This window comes from Ixodes scapularis, unplaced genomic scaffold (genome assembly GCF_016920785.2).
Source record: "Ixodes scapularis isolate PalLabHiFi unplaced genomic scaffold, ASM1692078v2 ptg000802l_1__unscaffolded, whole genome shotgun sequence".
Classification (NCBI taxonomy): Eukaryota; Metazoa; Arthropoda; class Arachnida; order Ixodida; family Ixodidae; genus Ixodes; species Ixodes scapularis.
The window spans coordinates 255,507-271,757 of record NW_024610040.1 but is presented as its reverse complement, the minus strand read 5'-3'; the positions used below and the strand labels follow the sequence as shown (position 1 = coordinate 271,757).

At 53.1% G+C, this 16,251-nt stretch overlaps 1 long non-coding RNA gene across 1 annotated transcript in view; it reads left to right on the top strand.

Moving 5' to 3' along the window:
* Positions 1–16,251, top strand: part of LOC115316391 — a 43,340-nt gene that overhangs the window by 15,235 nt on the left and 11,854 nt on the right. Inside the window, exon 3 of the long non-coding RNA XR_005717843.3 lies at positions 5,463–5,527. This is a non-coding gene — a long non-coding RNA (uncharacterized LOC115316391). The remainder of the gene's footprint in view (positions 1–5,462; positions 5,528–16,251) is intronic.

Below are 16,251 nucleotides of genomic sequence, written 5' to 3'. Positions count from 1 at the left end.
TTGTTTTACGCACCGGTAGGAACCCGAGAAAAGAAGTACAAACGAAAAGTTTGTGCAACCCCACGGAGGGATCTGATGTGGCACACGCCTTGACAGCAAAGCGCTTCTGAGCAGTTGTAAAGACAGCGAATGACAACCTTAATGACAGGTTCCAGCTGTGTAACGAAATCGTCTTGCAGAAAGTTTTTTCCGAGCCAAATGTTGAAGCCGCACAGATAAAAAAATTTGTTTTACGCACCTGTTGGAACCCGAGAAAAGAAGTACAAACGAAAACTTTGTGCAACCCCACGGAGGGATCTGATGTGGCACACGCCTTGACAGCAAAGCGCTTCCGAGCAGTTGTAAAGACAGCGAATGACAACCTTAATGACAGGTTCCAGCTGTGTAACGAAAACGTCTTGTAGAAAGTTTTTGCCAGCCAAATGTTGAAGCCGCAGAGATCAAAAAATTTGTTTTACGCACCGGTAGGAACCCGAGAAAAGAAGTACAAACGAAAACTTTGTGCAACCCCACGGAGGGATCTGATGTGGCACACGCCTTGACAGCAAAGCGCTTTTGAGCAGTTGTAAAGACAGCGAATGACAACCTTAATGACAGGTTCCAGCTGTGAAAAGAAAACGTGTTGTAGAAAGTTTTTTTCCGAACCAAATGTTGAAGCCGCACAGATAAAAAAATTTGTTTTACGCACCGGTAGGAACCCGAGAAAAGAAGTACAAACGAATACTTTGTGCAACTCCACGGAGGGATCTGATGTGGCACACGCCTTGACAGCAAAGCGCTTCCGAGCAGTTGTAAAGACAGCGAATGACAACCTTAATGACAGGTTCCAGCTGTGAAAAGAAAACATCTTGTAGAAAGTTTTTTCCGAACCAAATGTTGAAGCCGCACAGATCAAAAAATTTGTTTTACGCACCGGTAGGAACCCGAGAAAAGAAGTACAAACGAAAAGTTTGTGCAACCCCACGGAGGGATCTGATGTGGCACACGCCTTGACAGCAAAGTTCTTCCGAGCAGTTGTAAAGACAGCGAATGACAACCTTAATGACAGGTTCCAGCTGTGTAACTAAAACGTCTTGCAGAAAGTTTTTGCCAGCCAAATGTTGAAGGCACACAGATCAAAAAATTTGTTTTACGCACCAATAGGAACCCGAGAAAAGAAGTACAAACGAAAAGTTTGTGCAACCCCACGGAGGGATCTGATGTGGCACACGCCTTGACAGCAAAGTTCTTCCGAGCAGTTGTAAAGACAGCGAATGACAACCTTAATGACAGGTTCCAGCTGTGTAACTAAAACGTCTTGCAGAAAGTTTTTGCCAGCCAAATGTTGAAGCCGCACAGATCAAAAAATTTGTTTTACGCACCGGTAGGAACCCGAGAAAAGAAGTACAAACGAAAACTTTGTGCAACCCCACGGAGGGATCTGATGTGGCACACGTCTTGACAGCAAAGCGCTTCCGAGCAGTTGTAAAGACAGCGAATGACAACCTTAATGACAGGTTCCAGCTGTGAAACGAAAACGTCTTGCAGAAAGTTTTTTCCGAGCCAAATGTTTAAGCCGCACAGATCAAAAAATTTGTTTTACGCACTGGTAGGAACCCGAGAAAAGAAGTGCAAACGAAAACTTTGTGCAACCCCACGGAGGGATCTGATGTGGCACACGCCTTGACAGCAAAGCGCTTCCGAGCAGTTGTAAAGACAGCGAATGACAACCTTAATGACAGGTTCCAGCTGTGAAAAAAAAACGTCTTGTAGAAAGTTTTTTCCAAACCAAATGTTGAAGCCGCACAGATCAAAAAATTTGTTTTACGCACCGGTAGGAACCCGAGAAAAGAAGTACAACGAAAAGTTTGTGCAACCCCACGGAGGGATCTGATGTGGCACACGCCTTGACAGCAAAGCGCTTCCGAGCAGTTGTTAAGACGGCGAATGACAACCTTAATGACAGGTTCCAGCTGTGAAAAGAAAACGTCTTGCAGAAAGTTTTTGCAGCCAAATGTTGAAGGCGCACAGATCAAAAAATTTGTTTTACGCACCAGTAGGAACCCGAGAAAAGAAGTACAAACGAAAAGTTTGTGCAACCCCACGGAGGGATCTGATCTGGCACACGCCTTGACAGCAAAGCGCTTCCGAGCAGTTGTAAAGACAGCGAATGACAACCTTAATGACAGGTTCCAGCTGTGAAAAGAAAACGTCTTGTAGAAAGTTTTTTCCGAACCAAATGTTGAAGCCGCACAGATAAAAAAATTTGTTTTACGCACCGGTAGGAACCCGAGAAAAGAAGTACAAACGAAAACTTTGTGCAACTCCACGGAGGGATCTGATGTGGCACACGCCTTGACAGCAAAGCGCTTCCGAGCAGTTGTAAAGACAGCGAATGACAACCTTAATGACAGGTTCCAGCTGTGAAAAGAAAACATCTTGTAGAAAGTTTTTTCCGAACCAAATGTTGAAGCCGCACAGATAAAAAAATTTGTTTTACGCACCGGTAGGAACCCGAGAAAAGAAGTACAAACGAAAAGTTTGTGCACCCCCACGGAGGGATCTGATGTGGCACACGCCTTGACAGCAAAGTTCTTCCGAGCAGTTGTAAAGACAGCGAATGACAACCTTAAATGACAGGTTCCAGCTGTGTAACTAAAACGTCTTGCAGAAAGTTTTTGCCAGCCAAATGTTGAAGGCACACAGATCAAAAAATTTGTTTTACGCACCAATAGGAACCCGAGAAAAGAAGTACAAACGAAAAGTTTGTGCAACCCCACGGAGGGATCTGATGTGGCACACGTCTTGACAGCAAAGCGCTTCCGAGCAGTTGTAAAGACAGCGAATGACAACCTTAATGACAGGTTCCAGCTGTGAAACGAAAACGTCTTGCAGAAAGTTTTTTCCGAGCCAAATGTTTAAGCCGCACAGATCGAAAAATTTGTTTTACGCACTGGTAGGAACCCGAGAAAAGAAGTACAAACGAAAACTTTGTGCAACCCCACGGAGGGATCTGATGTGGCACACGCTTTGACAGCAAAGCGCTTCCGAGCAGTTGTAAAGACAGCGAATGACAACCTTAATGACAGGTTCCAGCTGTGAAAAGAAAACGTCTTGTAGAAAGTTTTTTCCGAACCAAATGTTGAAGCCGCACAGATCGAAAAATTTGTCTTACGCACCGGTAGGAACCCGAGAAAAGAAGTACAACGAAAAGTTTGTGCAACCCCACGGAGGGATCTGATGTGGCACACGCCTTGACAGCAAAGCGCTTCCGAGCAGTTGTTAAGACGGCGAATGACAACCTTAATGACAGGTTCCAGCTGTGAAAAGAAAACGTCTTGTAGAAAGATTTTTCCGAGCCAAATGTTGAAGCCGCACAGATCAAAAAATTTGTTTTACGCACCAGTAGGAACCCGAGAAAAGAAGTACAAACGAAAAGTTTGTGCAACCCCACGGAGGGATCTGATGTGGCACACGCCTTGACAGCAAAGCGCTTCCGAGCAGTTGTAAAGACAGCGAATGACAACCTTAATGACAGGTTCCAGCTTTGTAACTAAAACGTCTTGCAGAAAGTTTTTGCCAGCCAAATGTTGAAGGCGCACAGATCAAAAAAATTGTTTTACGCACCAGTAGGAACCCGAGAAAAGAAGTACAAACGAAAAGTTTGTGCAACCCCACGGAGGGATCTGATGTGGCACACGCCTTGACAGCAAAGCGCTTCCGAGCAGTTGTAAAGACAGCGAATGACAACCTTAATGACAGGTTCCAGCTGTGAAACGAAAACGCCTTGCAGAAAGTTTTTTCCGAGCCAAATGTTTAAGCCGCACAGATCAAAAAATTTGTTTTACGCACCGGTAGGAACCCGAGAAAAGAAGTACAAACGAAAACTTTGTGCAACCCCACGGAGGGATCTGATGTGGCACACGCCTTGACAGCAAAGCGCTTCCGAGCAGTTGTAAAGACAGCGAATGACAACCTTAATGACAGGTTCCAGCTGTGAAAAGAAAACGTCTTGTAGAAAGTTTTTTCCGAACCAAATGTTGAAGCCGCACAGATCAAAAAATTTGTTTTACGCACTGGTAGGAACCCGAGAAAAGAAGTACAAACGAAAAGTTTGTGCAACCCCACGGAGGGATCTGATGTGGCACACGGCTTGACAGCAAAGCGCTTCCGAGCAGTTGTAAAGACGGCGAATGACAACCTTAATGACAGGTTCCAGCTGTGAAAAGAAAACGTCTTGTAGAAAGTTTTTTCCGAGCCAAATGTTGAAGCCGCACAGATCAAAAAATTTGTTTTACGCACCAGTAGGAACCCGAGAAAAGAAGTACAAACGAAAAGTTTGTGCAACCCCACGGAGGGATCTGATGTGGCACACGCCTTGACAGCAAAGCGCTTCCGAGCAGTTGTAAAGACAGCGAATGACAACCTTAATGACAGGTTCCAGCTGTGTAACTAAAACGTCTTGCAGAAAGTTTTTGCCAGCCAAATGTTGAAGGCGCACAGATCAAAAAATTTGTTTTACGCACCAATAGGAACCCGAGAAAAGAAGTACAAACGAAAAGTTTGTGCAACCCCACGGACGGATCTGATGTGGCACACGCTTTGACAGCAAAGCGCTTCCGAGCAGTTGTAAAGGCAGCCAATTAATGACAACCCTAATGACAGGTTCCAGCTGTGAAACTAAAACGTCTTGTAGAAAGTTTTTCCGAGCCAAATGTTGAAGCCGCACAGATCGAAAAATTTGTTTTACGCACCGGTAGGAACCCGAGAAAAGAAGTAACAAACGAAAACTTTGTGCAACCACACGGAGGGATCTGATGTGGCACACGCCTTGACAGCAAATCGCTTCTTAGCAGTTGTAAAGACTGCCGATGACAACCTTTATGACAGGTTCCAGCTGTGAAACGAAAACGTCTTGCAGAAAGTTTTTCCAGCCAAATGTTTAAGTCGCACAGGTCAAAAAATTTGTTTTACGCACTGGTAGGAACCCGAGAAAAGAAGTACAAACGAAAACTTTGTGCAACCCCACAGAGAGATCTAAAGTGGCACACGCCTTGACTGTATTGCGCTTCAGAGGAGTTGTAAAGACAGCCGATGACAACTTTAATGACAGGTTCCAGCTGTGAAACGAAAACGTCTTGCAGAAAGTTTTTGGCAGCCAAATGTCGAATGCGCATAGATAAAAAAATTTGTTTTACGCACCTGTAGGAACCCGAGTAAAGAAGTAGAAACGAAAACTTTGTGCAACCCCGCAGAGAGATCTAAAGCAGCGCACGCCTTGCCAGCAAAGTGCTTCCTAGCAGTTGTAAGGAAAGCCGACGACAACCATTATGACAGGTTCCATCTGTGAATCTGTCATAATGGTTGTCGAGCAACCCAACCCTGTGCCTAGCCGCTTGCGAGTGCTCGGGCTCATCCTTTTTTCCAGTGCACTTCATGGCGCCTAGTGGTGACACTTTACCTAATGTGTTCTGTAAACGCAGCCTGGCGTGCTGACGGCTAGGCTTCGACGACGTCTGTCTGTCCCCAACCACGTGCCTGGACACCGGTGAGTACTCCGGCTCCAAAGCGCTTCTTGGCAGCTAGTGCTGATGCATACGAGGGGCGTTCAAAACGTATGGAACCTGAATTTGTTCTGCGGAAATTAATGAAGTATGGAAAGCGTTGTTCGCAGAAAATGTGAGGCCATGAGCAATGAGTACCGCAGGAGTAGTTGCTTCGCGCTGCCGATCTCGTGTTTCTACACAAGTTGTTTTGATCACACAAATTGTTATGTTCAAGATGAAATCCGTGCAGATTGAGAGGCTCGTGTTAGCTCTGGACCAGAGTGGACAGGTATAGTTTCAAAAGGTGGCTTCCGAGTCTGAAATTTGGAATTGAAGGCTAAATTTCTTCGCGGAATGTTAGGGCGGTTCGGCTAATCATGATCAACCTTGAATTTTGCTTTTCACCACCAAAGGATTAAATGAACCTGATAGGGAGTAGAGTCGGTTATATCTTTAAAAGTAAGATAAGGTCAACAAATGGAATATACTTCCATGATCGGCGGACTGTTTTTTGTGGCTGGTAGCAGCCATTCCCCTGATTGGCAACATTGGCCAAGTTCTCCTCTTTTAAAGAGGCCTTTTTGTCGGCTTAATCTCATTAATCTCATCATATTCGAAATGTCTCGAGCAGACAATGGAGGAAATGGAAGCTTTTGAATTATCCCTGTTTATTAGCCGGATTCACTTCTTTCAGAGATTGGCGTCTGTAAGGCCGCTGACTTTTGGCCGACCCTGGGATGCAATTCTCAGCCCTCCTAAGTATGTTTCGCGGGACAAAAGCAGGGGAAGTTGGGGATGCCACTAATCGGCTCGGCGCCTCGGGTCCCCGAAACGCGGACCTTCTTAAAGGGGCCGGCTAAAAGGAGGTATACAATGTCGAAGCTCGTCCGTCCAGCGATCGGGGAAATCCAGGGGGAACTTTGTGACCCTGCCATGACGAGGGAGAGGGCATTGTGCGTTAATTGTCGTCTACGGCGACGCCACTAATCGGACCGGCGCCTCGGGTTCCCGAAATGCGGACCTTCTTAAAGGTGCCGGCTAAAAGGAGGTATACAATGTCGACGCTCGTCCGTCCAGCGATCGGGGAAATCCAGGGGGAACTTTGTGACCCTGCCATGACGAGGGAGAGGGCATTGTGCGTTAATTGTCGTCTACGGCGACGCCACTAATCGGACCGGCGCCTCGGGTTCCCGAAATGCGGACCTTCTTAAAGGTGCCGGCTAAAAGGAGGTATACAATGTCGACGCTCGTCCGTCCAGCGATCGGGGAAATCCAGGGGGAACTTTGTGACCCTGCCATGACGAGGGAGAGGGCATTGTGCGTTAATTGTCGTCTACGGCGACGCCACTAATCGGACCGGCGCCTCGGGTTCCCGAAATGCGGACCTTCTTAAAGGTGCCGGCTAAAAGGAGGTATACAATGTCGACGCTCGTCCGTCCAGCGATCGGGGAAATCCAGGGGGAACTTTGTGACCCTGCCATGACGAGGGAGAGGGCATTGTGCGTTAATTGTCGTCTACGGCGACGCCACTAATCGGACCGGCGCCTCGGGTCCCCGAAACGCGGACCTTCTTAAAGGTGCCGGCTAAAAGGAGGTATACAATGTCGAAGCTCGTTCGTCCAGCGATCGGGGAAATCCAGGGGGAACTTTGTGACCCTGCCATGACGAGGGAGAGGGCATTGTGCGTTAATTGTCGTCTACGGCGACGCCACTAATCGGACCGGCGCCTCGGGTCCCCGAAACGCGGACCTTCTTAAAGGTGCCGGCTAAAAGGAGGTATACAATGTCGAAGCTCGTTCGTCCAGCGATCGGGGAAATCCAGGGGGAACTTTGTGACCCTGCCATGACGAGGGAGAGGGCATTGTGCGTTAATTGTCGTCTACGGCGACGCCACTAATCGGACCGGCGCCTCGGGTTCCCGAAATGCGGACCTTCTTAAAGGTGCCGGCTAAAAGGAGGTATACAATGTCGACGCTCGTCCGTCCAGCGATCGGGGAAATCCAGGGGGAACTTTGTGACCCTGCCATGACGAGGGAGAGGGCATTGTGCGTTAATTGTCGTCTACGGCGACGCCACTAATCGGACCGGCGCCTCGGGTCCCCGAAACGCGGACCTTCTTAAAGGTGCCGGCTAAAAGGAGGTATACAATGTCGAAGCTCGTTCGTCCAGCGATCGGGGAAATCCAGGGGGAACTTTGTGACCCTGCCATGACGAGGGAGAGGGCATTGTGCGTTAATTGTCGTCTACGGCGACGCCACTAATCGGACCGGCGCCTCGGGTTCCCGAAATGCGGACCTTCTTAAAGGTGCCGGCTAAAAGGAGGTATACAATGTCGACGCTCGTCCGTCCAGCGATCGGGGAAATCCAGGGGGAACTTTGTGACCCTGCCATGACGAGGGAGAGGGCATTGTGCGTTAATTGTCGTCTACGGCGACGCCACTAATCGGACCGGCGCCTCGGGTTCCCGAAATGCGGACCTTCTTAAAGGTGCCGGCTAAAAGGAGGTATACAATGTCGACGCTCGTCCGTCCAGCGATCGGGGAAATCCAGGGGGAACTTTGTGACCCTGCCATGACGAGGGAGAGGGCATTGTGCGTTAATTGTCGTCTACGGCGACGCCACTAATCGGACCGGCGCCTCGGGTCCCCGAAACGCGGACCTTCTTAAAGGTGCCGGCTAAAAGGAGGTATACAATGTCGAAGCTCGTTCGTCCAGCGATCGGGGAAATCCAGGGGGAACTTTGTGACCCTGCCATGACGAGGGAGAGGGCATTGTGCGTTAATTGTCGTCTACGGCGACGCCACTAATCGGACCGGCGCCTCGGGTTCCCGAAATGCGGACCTTCTTAAAGGTGCCGGCTAAAAGGAGGTATACAATGTCGACGCTCGTCCGTCCAGCGATCGGGGAAATCCAGGGGGAACTTTGTGACCCTGCCATGACGAGGGAGAGGGCATTGTGCGTTAATTGTCGTCTACGGCGACGCCACTAATCGGACCGGCGCCTCGGGTCCCCGAAACGCGGACCTTCTTAAAGGTGCCGGCTAAAAGGAGGTATACAATGTCGACGCTCGTCCGTCCAGCGATCGGGGAAATCCAGGGGGAACTTTGTGACCCTGCCATGACGAGGGAGAGGGCATTGTGCGTTAATTGTCGTCTACGGCGACGCCACTAATCGGACCGGCGCCTCGGGTCCCCGAAACGCGGACCTTCTTAAAGGTGCCGGCTAAAAGGAGGTATACAATGTCGAAGCTCGTCCGTCCAGCGATCGGGGAAATCCAGGGGGAACTTTGTGACCCTGCCATGACGAGGGAGAGGGCATTGTGCGTTAATTGTCGTCTACGGCGACGCCACTAATCGGACCGGCGCCTCGGGTCCCCGAAACGCGGACCTTCTTAAAGGTGCCGGCTAAAAGGAGGTATACAATGTCGACGCTCGTCCGTCCAGCGATCGGGGAAATCCAGGGGGAACTTTGTGACCCTGCCATGACGAGGGAGAGGGCATTGTGCGTTAATTGTCGTCTACGGCGACGCCACTAATCGGACCGGCGCCTCGGGTCCCCGAAACGCGGACCTTCTTAAAGGTGCCGGCTAAAAGGAGGTATACAATGTCGACGCTCGTCCGTCCAGCGATCGGGGAAATCCAGGGGGAACTTTGTGACCCTGCCATGACGAGGGAGAGGGCATTGTGCGTTAATTGTCGTCTACGGCGACGCCACTAATCGGACCGGCGCCTCGGGTTCCCGAAACGCGGACCTTCTTAAAGGTGCCGGCTAAAAGGAGGTATACAATGTCGAAGCTCGTCCGTCCAGCGATCGGGGAAATCCAGGGGGAACTTTGTGACCCTGCCATGACGAGGGAGAGGGCATTGTGCGTTAATTGTCGTCTACGGCGACGCCACTAATCGGACCGGCGCCTCGGGTCCCCGAAACGCGGACCTTCTTAAAGGTGCCGGCTAAAAGGAGGTATACAATGTCGACGCTCGTTCGTCCAGCGATCGGGGAAATCCAGGGGGAACTTTGTGACCCTGCCATGACGAGGGAGAGGGCATTGTGCGTTAATTGTCGTCTACGGCGACGCCACTAATCGGACCGGCGCCTCGGGTTCCCGAAACGCGGACCTTCTTAAAGGTGCCGGCTAAAAGGAGGTATACAATGTCGACGCTCGTCCGTCCAGCGATCGGGGAAATCCAGGGGGAACTTTGTGACCCTGCCATGACGAGGGAGAGGGCATTGTGCGTTAATTGTCGTCTACGGCGACGCCACTAATCGGACCGGCGCCTCGGGTTCCCGAAATGCGGACCTTCTTAAAGGTGCCGGCTAAAAGGAGGTATACAATGTCGAAGCTCGTCCGTCCAGCGATCGGGGAAATCCAGGGGGAACTTTGTGACCCTGCCATGACGAGGGAGAGGGCATTGTGCGTTAATTGTCGTCTACGGCGACGCCACTAATCGGACCGGCGCCTCGGGTCCCCGAAACGCGGACCTTCTTAAAGGTGCCGGCTAAAAGGAGGTATACAATGTCGAAGCTCGTTCGTCCAGCGATCGGGGAAATCCAGGGGGAACTTTGTGACCCTGCCATGACGAGGGAGAGGGCATTGTGCGTTAATTGTCGTCTACGGCGACGCCACTAATCGGACCGGCGCCTCGGGTCCCCGAAACGCGGACCTTCTTAAAGGTGCCGGCTAAAAGGAGGTATACAATGTCGAAGCTCGTCCGTCCAGCGATCGGGGAAATCCAGGGGGAACTTTGTGACCCTGCCATGACGAGGGAGAGGGCATTGTGCGTTATTTGTCGTCTACGGCGACGCCACTAATCGGACCGGCGCCTCGGGTCCCCGAAACGCGGACCTTCTTAAAGGTGCCGGCTAAAAGGAGGTATACAATGTCGACGCTCGTCCGTCCAGCGATCGGGGAAATCCAGGGGGAACTTTGTGACCCTGCCATGACGAGGGAGAGGGCATTGTGCGTTAATTGTCGTCTACGGCGACGCCACTAATCGGACCGGCGCCTCGGGTCCCCGAAACGCGGACCTTCTTAAAGGTGCCGGCTAAAAGGAGGTATACAATGTCGACGCTCGTCCGTCCAGCGATCGGGGAAATCCAGGGGGAACTTTGTGACCCTGCCATGACGAGGGAGAGGGCATTGTGCGTTAATTGTCGTCTACGGCGACGCCACTAATCGGACCGGCGCCTCGGGTTCCCGAAATGCGGACCTTCTTAAAGGTGCCGGCTAAAAGGAGGTATACAATGTCGAAGCTCGTCCGTCCAGCGATCGGGGAAATCCAGGGGGAACTTTGTGACCCTGCCATGACGAGGGAGAGGGCATTGTGCGTTAATTGTCGTCTACGGCGACGCCACTAATCGGACCGGCGCCTCGGGTTCCCGAAACGCGGACCTTCTTAAAGGGGCCGGCTAAAAGGAGGTATACAATGTCGAAGCTCGTCCGTCCAGCGATCGGGGAAATCCAGGGGGAACTTTGTGACCCTGCCATGACGAGGGAGAGGGCATTGTGCGTTAATTGTCGTCTACGGCGACGCCACTAATCGGACCGGCGCCTCGGGTTCCCGAAACGCGGACCTTCTTAAAGGTGCCGGCTAAAAGGAGGTATACAATGTCGACGCTCGTCCGTCCAGCGATCGGGGAAATCCAGGGGGAACTTTGTGACCCTGCCATGACGAGGGAGAGGGCATTGTGCGTTAATTGTCGTCTACGGCGACGCCACTAATCGGACCGGCGCCTCGGGTTCCCGAAACGCGGACCTTCTTAAAGGTGCCGGCTAAAAGGAGGTATACAATGTCGACGCTCGTCCGTCCAGCGATCGGGGAAATCCAGGGGGAACTTTGTGACCCTGCCATGACGAGGGAGAGGGCATTGTGCGTTAATTGTCGTCTACGGCGACGCCACTAATCGGACCGGCGCCTCGGGTCCCCGAAATGCGGACCTTCTTAAAGGGGCCGGCTAAAAGGAGGTATACAATGTCGAAGCTCGTCCGTCCAGCGATCGGGGAAATCCAGGGGGAACTTTGTGACCCTGCCATGACGAGGGAGAGGGCATTGTGCGTTAATTGTCGTCTACGGCGACGCCACTAATCGGACCGGCGCCTCGGGTTCCCGAAACGCGGACCTTCTTAAAGGGGCCGGCTAAAAGGAGGTATACAATGTCGACGCTCGTCCGTCCAGCGATCGGGGAAATCCAGGGAGAACTTTGTGACCCTGCCATGACGAGGGAGAGGGCATTGTGCGTTAATTGTCGTCTACGGCGACGCCACTAATCGGACCGGCGCCTCGGCTCCCCGAAATGCGGACCTTCTTAAAGGTGCCGGCTAAAAGGAGGTATACAATGTCGACGCTCGTCCGTCCAGCGATCGGGGAAATCCAGGGGGAACTTTGTGACCCTGCCATGACGAGGGAGAGGGCATTGTGCGTTAATTGTCGTCTACGGCGACGCCACTAATCGGACCGGCGCCTCGGGTTCCCGAAACGCGGACCTTCTTAAAGGGGCCGGCTAAAAGGAGGTATACAATGTCGAAGCTCGTCCGTCCAGCGATCGGGGAAATCCAGGGGGAACTTTGTGACCCTGCCATGACGAGGGAGAGGGCATTGTGCGTTAATTGTCGTCTACGGCGACGCCACTAATCGGACCGGCGCCTCGGGTCCCCGAAATGCGGACCTTCTTAAAGGTGCCGGCTAAAAGGAGGTATACAATGTCGACGCTCGTCCGTCCAGCGATCGGGGAAATCCAGGGGGAACTTTGTGACCCTGCCATGACGAGGGAGAGGGCATTGTGCGTTAATTGTCGTCTACGGCGACGCCACTAATCGGACCGGCGCCTCGGGTCCCCGAAACGCGGACCTTCTTAAAGGTGCCGGCTAAAAGGAGGTATACAATGTCGACGCTCGTCCGTCCAGCGATCGGGGAAATCCAGGGGGAACTTTGTGACCCTGCCATGACGAGGGAGAGGGCATTGTGCGTTAATTGTCGTCTACGGCGACGCCACTAATCGGACCGGCGCCTCGGGTCCCCGAAACGCGGACCTTCTTAAAGGTGCCGGCTAAAAGGAGGTATACAATGTCGACGCTCGTCCGTCCAGCGATCGGGGAAATCCAGGGGGAACTTTGTGACCCTGCCATGACGAGGGAGAGGGCATTGTGCGTTAATTGTCGTCTACGGCGACGCCACTAATCGGACCGGCGCCTCGGGTCCCCGAAATGCGGACCTTCTTAAAGGGGCCGGCTAAAAGGAGGTATACAATGTCGACGCTCGTCCGTCCAGCGATCGGGGAAATCCAGGGGGAACTTTGTGACCCTGCCATGACGAGGGAGAGGGCATTGTGCGTTAATTGTCGTCTACGGCGACGCCACTAATCGGACCGGCGCCTCGGGTCCCCGAAACGCGGACCTTCTTAAAGGTGCCGGCTAAAAGGAGGTATACAATGTCGACGCTCGTCCGTCCAGCGATCGGGGAAATCCAGGGGGAACTTTGTGACCCTGCCATGACGAGGGAGAGGGCATTGTGCGTTAATTGTCGTCTACGGCGACGCCACTAATCGGACCGGCGCCTCGGGTTCCCGAAATGCGGACCTTCTTAAAGGTGCCGGCTAAAAGGAGGTATACAATGTCGACGCTCGTCCGTCCAGCGATCGGGGAAATCCAGGGGGAACTTTGTGACCCTGCCATGACGAGGGAGAGGGCATTGTGCGTTAATTGTCGTCTACGGCGACGCCACTAATCGGACCGGCGCCTCGGGTCCCCGAAATGCGGACCTTCTTAAAGGTGCCGGCTAAAAGGAGGTATACAATGTCGACGCTCGTCCGTCCAGCGATCGGGGAAATCCAGGGGGAACTTTGTGACCCTGCCATGACGAGGGAGAGGGCATTGTGCATTAATTGTCGTCTACGGCGACGCCACTAATCGGACCGGCGCCTCGGGTCCCCGAAATGCGGACCTTCTTAAAGGGGCCGGCTAAAAGGAGGTATACAATGTCGAAGCTCGTCCGTCCAGCGATCGGGGAAATCCAGGGGGAACTTTGTGACCCTGCCATGACGAGGAAGAGGGCATTGTGCGTTAATTGTCGTCTACGGCGACGCCACTAATCGGACCGGCGCCTCGGGTCCCCGAAATGCGGACCTTCTTAAAGGTGCCGGCTAAAAGGAGGTATACAATGTCGACGCTCGTCCGTCCAGCGATCGGGGAAATCCAGGGGGAACTTTGTGACCCTGCCATGACGAGGGAGAGGGCATTGTGCGTTAATTGTCGTCTACGGCGACGCCACTAATCGGCTCGGCGCCTCGGGTCCCCGAAATGCGGACCTTCTTAAAGGGGCCGGCTAAAAGGAGGTATACAATGTCGAAGCTCGTCCGTCCAGCGATCGGGGAAATCCAGGGGGAACTTTGTGACCCTGCCATGACGAGGGAGAGGGCATTGTGCGTTAATTGTCGTCTACGGCGACGCCACTAATCGGACCGGCGCCTCGGGTCCCCGAAATGCGGACCTTCTTAAAGGTGCCGGCTAAAAGGAGGTATACAATGTCGACGCTCGTCCGTCCAGCGATCGGGGAAATCCAGGGGGAACTTTGTGACCCTGCCATGACGAGGGAGAGGGCATTGTGCGTTAATTGTCGTCTACGGCGACGCCACTAATCGGACCGGCGCCTCGGGTTCCCGAAACGCGGACCTTCTTAAAGGTGCCGGCTAAAAGGAGGTATACAATGTCGACGCTCGTCCGTCCAGCGATCGGGGAAATCCAGGGGGAACTTTGTGACCCTGCCATGACGAGGGAGAGGGCATTGTGCGTTAATTGTCGTCTACGGCGACGCCACTAATCGGACCGGCGCCTCGGGTTCCCGAAATGCGGACCTTCTTAAAGGTGCCGGCTAAAAGGAGGTATACAATGTCGAAGCTCGTCCGTCCAGCGATCGGGGAAATCCAGGGGGAACTTTGTGACCCTGCCATGACGAGGGAGAGGGCATTGTGCGTTAATTGTCGTCTACGGCGACGCCACTAATCGGACCGGCGCCTCGGGTCCCCGAAATGCGGACCTTCTTAAAGGTGCCGGCTAAAAGGAGGTATACAATGTCGACGCTCGTCCGTCCAGCGATCGGGGAAATCCAGGGGGAACTTTGTGACCCTGCCATGACGAGGGAGAGGGCATTGTGCGTTAATTGTCGTCTACGGCGACGCCACTAATCGGACCGGCGCCTCGGGTTCCCGAAATGCGGACCTTCTTAAAGGTGCCGGCTAAAAGGAGGTATACAATGTCGACGCTCGTCCGTCCAGCGATCGGGGAAATCCAGGGGGAACTTTGTGACCCTGCCATGACGAGGGAGAGGGCATTGTGCGTTAATTGTCGTCTACGGCGACGCCACTAATCGGCTCGGCGCCTCGGGTCCCCGAAATGCGGACCTTCTTAAAGGGGCCGGCTAAAAGGAGGTATACAATGTCGAAGCTCGTCCGTCCAGCGATCGGGGAAATCCAGGGGGAACTTTGTGACCCTGCCATGACGAGGGAGAGGGCATTGTGCGTTAATTGTCGTCTACGGCGACGCCACTAATCGGACCGGCGCCTCGGGTCCCCGAAATGCGGACCTTCTTAAAGGTGCCGGCTAAAAGGAGGTATACAATGTCGACGCTCGTCCGTCCAGCGATCGGGGAAATCCAGGGGGAACTTTGTGACCCTGCCATGACGAGGGAGAGGGCATTGTGCGTTAATTGTCGTCTACGGCGACGCCACTAATCGGCTCGGCGCCTCGGGTCCCCGAAATGCGGACCTTCTTAAAGGGGCCGGCTAAAAGGAGGTATACAATGTCGAAGCTCGTCCGTCCAGCGATCGGGGAAATCCAGGGGGAACTTTGTGACCCTGCCATGACGAGGGAGAGGGCATTGTGCGTTAATTGTCGTCTACGGCGACGCCACTAATCGGACCGGCGCCTCGGGTCCCCGAAATGCGGACCTTCTTAAAGGTGCCGGCTAAAAGGAGGTATACAATGTCGACGCTCGTCCGTCCAGCGATCGGGGAAATCCAGGGGGAACTTTGTGACCCTGCCATGACGAGGGAGAGGGCATTGTGCGTTAATTGTCGTCTACGGCGACGCCACTAATCGGACCGGCGCCTCGGGTTCCCGAAACGCGGACCTTCTTAAAGGTGCCGGCTAAAAGGAGGTATACAATGTCGACGCTCGTCCGTCCAGCGATCGGGGAAATCCAGGGGGAACTTTGTGACCCTGCCATGACGAGGGAGAGGGCATTGTGCGTTAATTGTCGTCTACGGCGACGCCACTAATCGGACCGGCGCCTCGGGTTCCCGAAATGCGGACCTTCTTAAAGGTGCCGGCTAAAAGGAGGTATACAATGTCGACGCTCGTCCGTCCAGCGATCGGGGAAATCCAGGGGGAACTTTGTGACCCTGCCATGACGAGGGAGAGGGCATTGTGCGTTAATTGTCGTCTACGGCGACGCCACTAATCGGCTCGGCGCCTCGGGTCCCCGAAATGCGGACCTTCTTAAAGGGGCCGGCTAAAAGGAGGTATACAATGTCGAAGCTCGTCCGTCCAGCGATCGGGGAAATCCAGGGGGAACTTTGTGACCCTGCCATGACGAGGGAGAGGGCATTGTGCGTTAATTGTCGTCTACGGCGACGCCACTAATCGGACCGGCGCCTCGGGTCCCCGAAATGCGGACCTTCTTAAAGGTGCCGGCTAAAAGGAGGTATACAATGTCGACGCTCGTCCGTCCAGCGA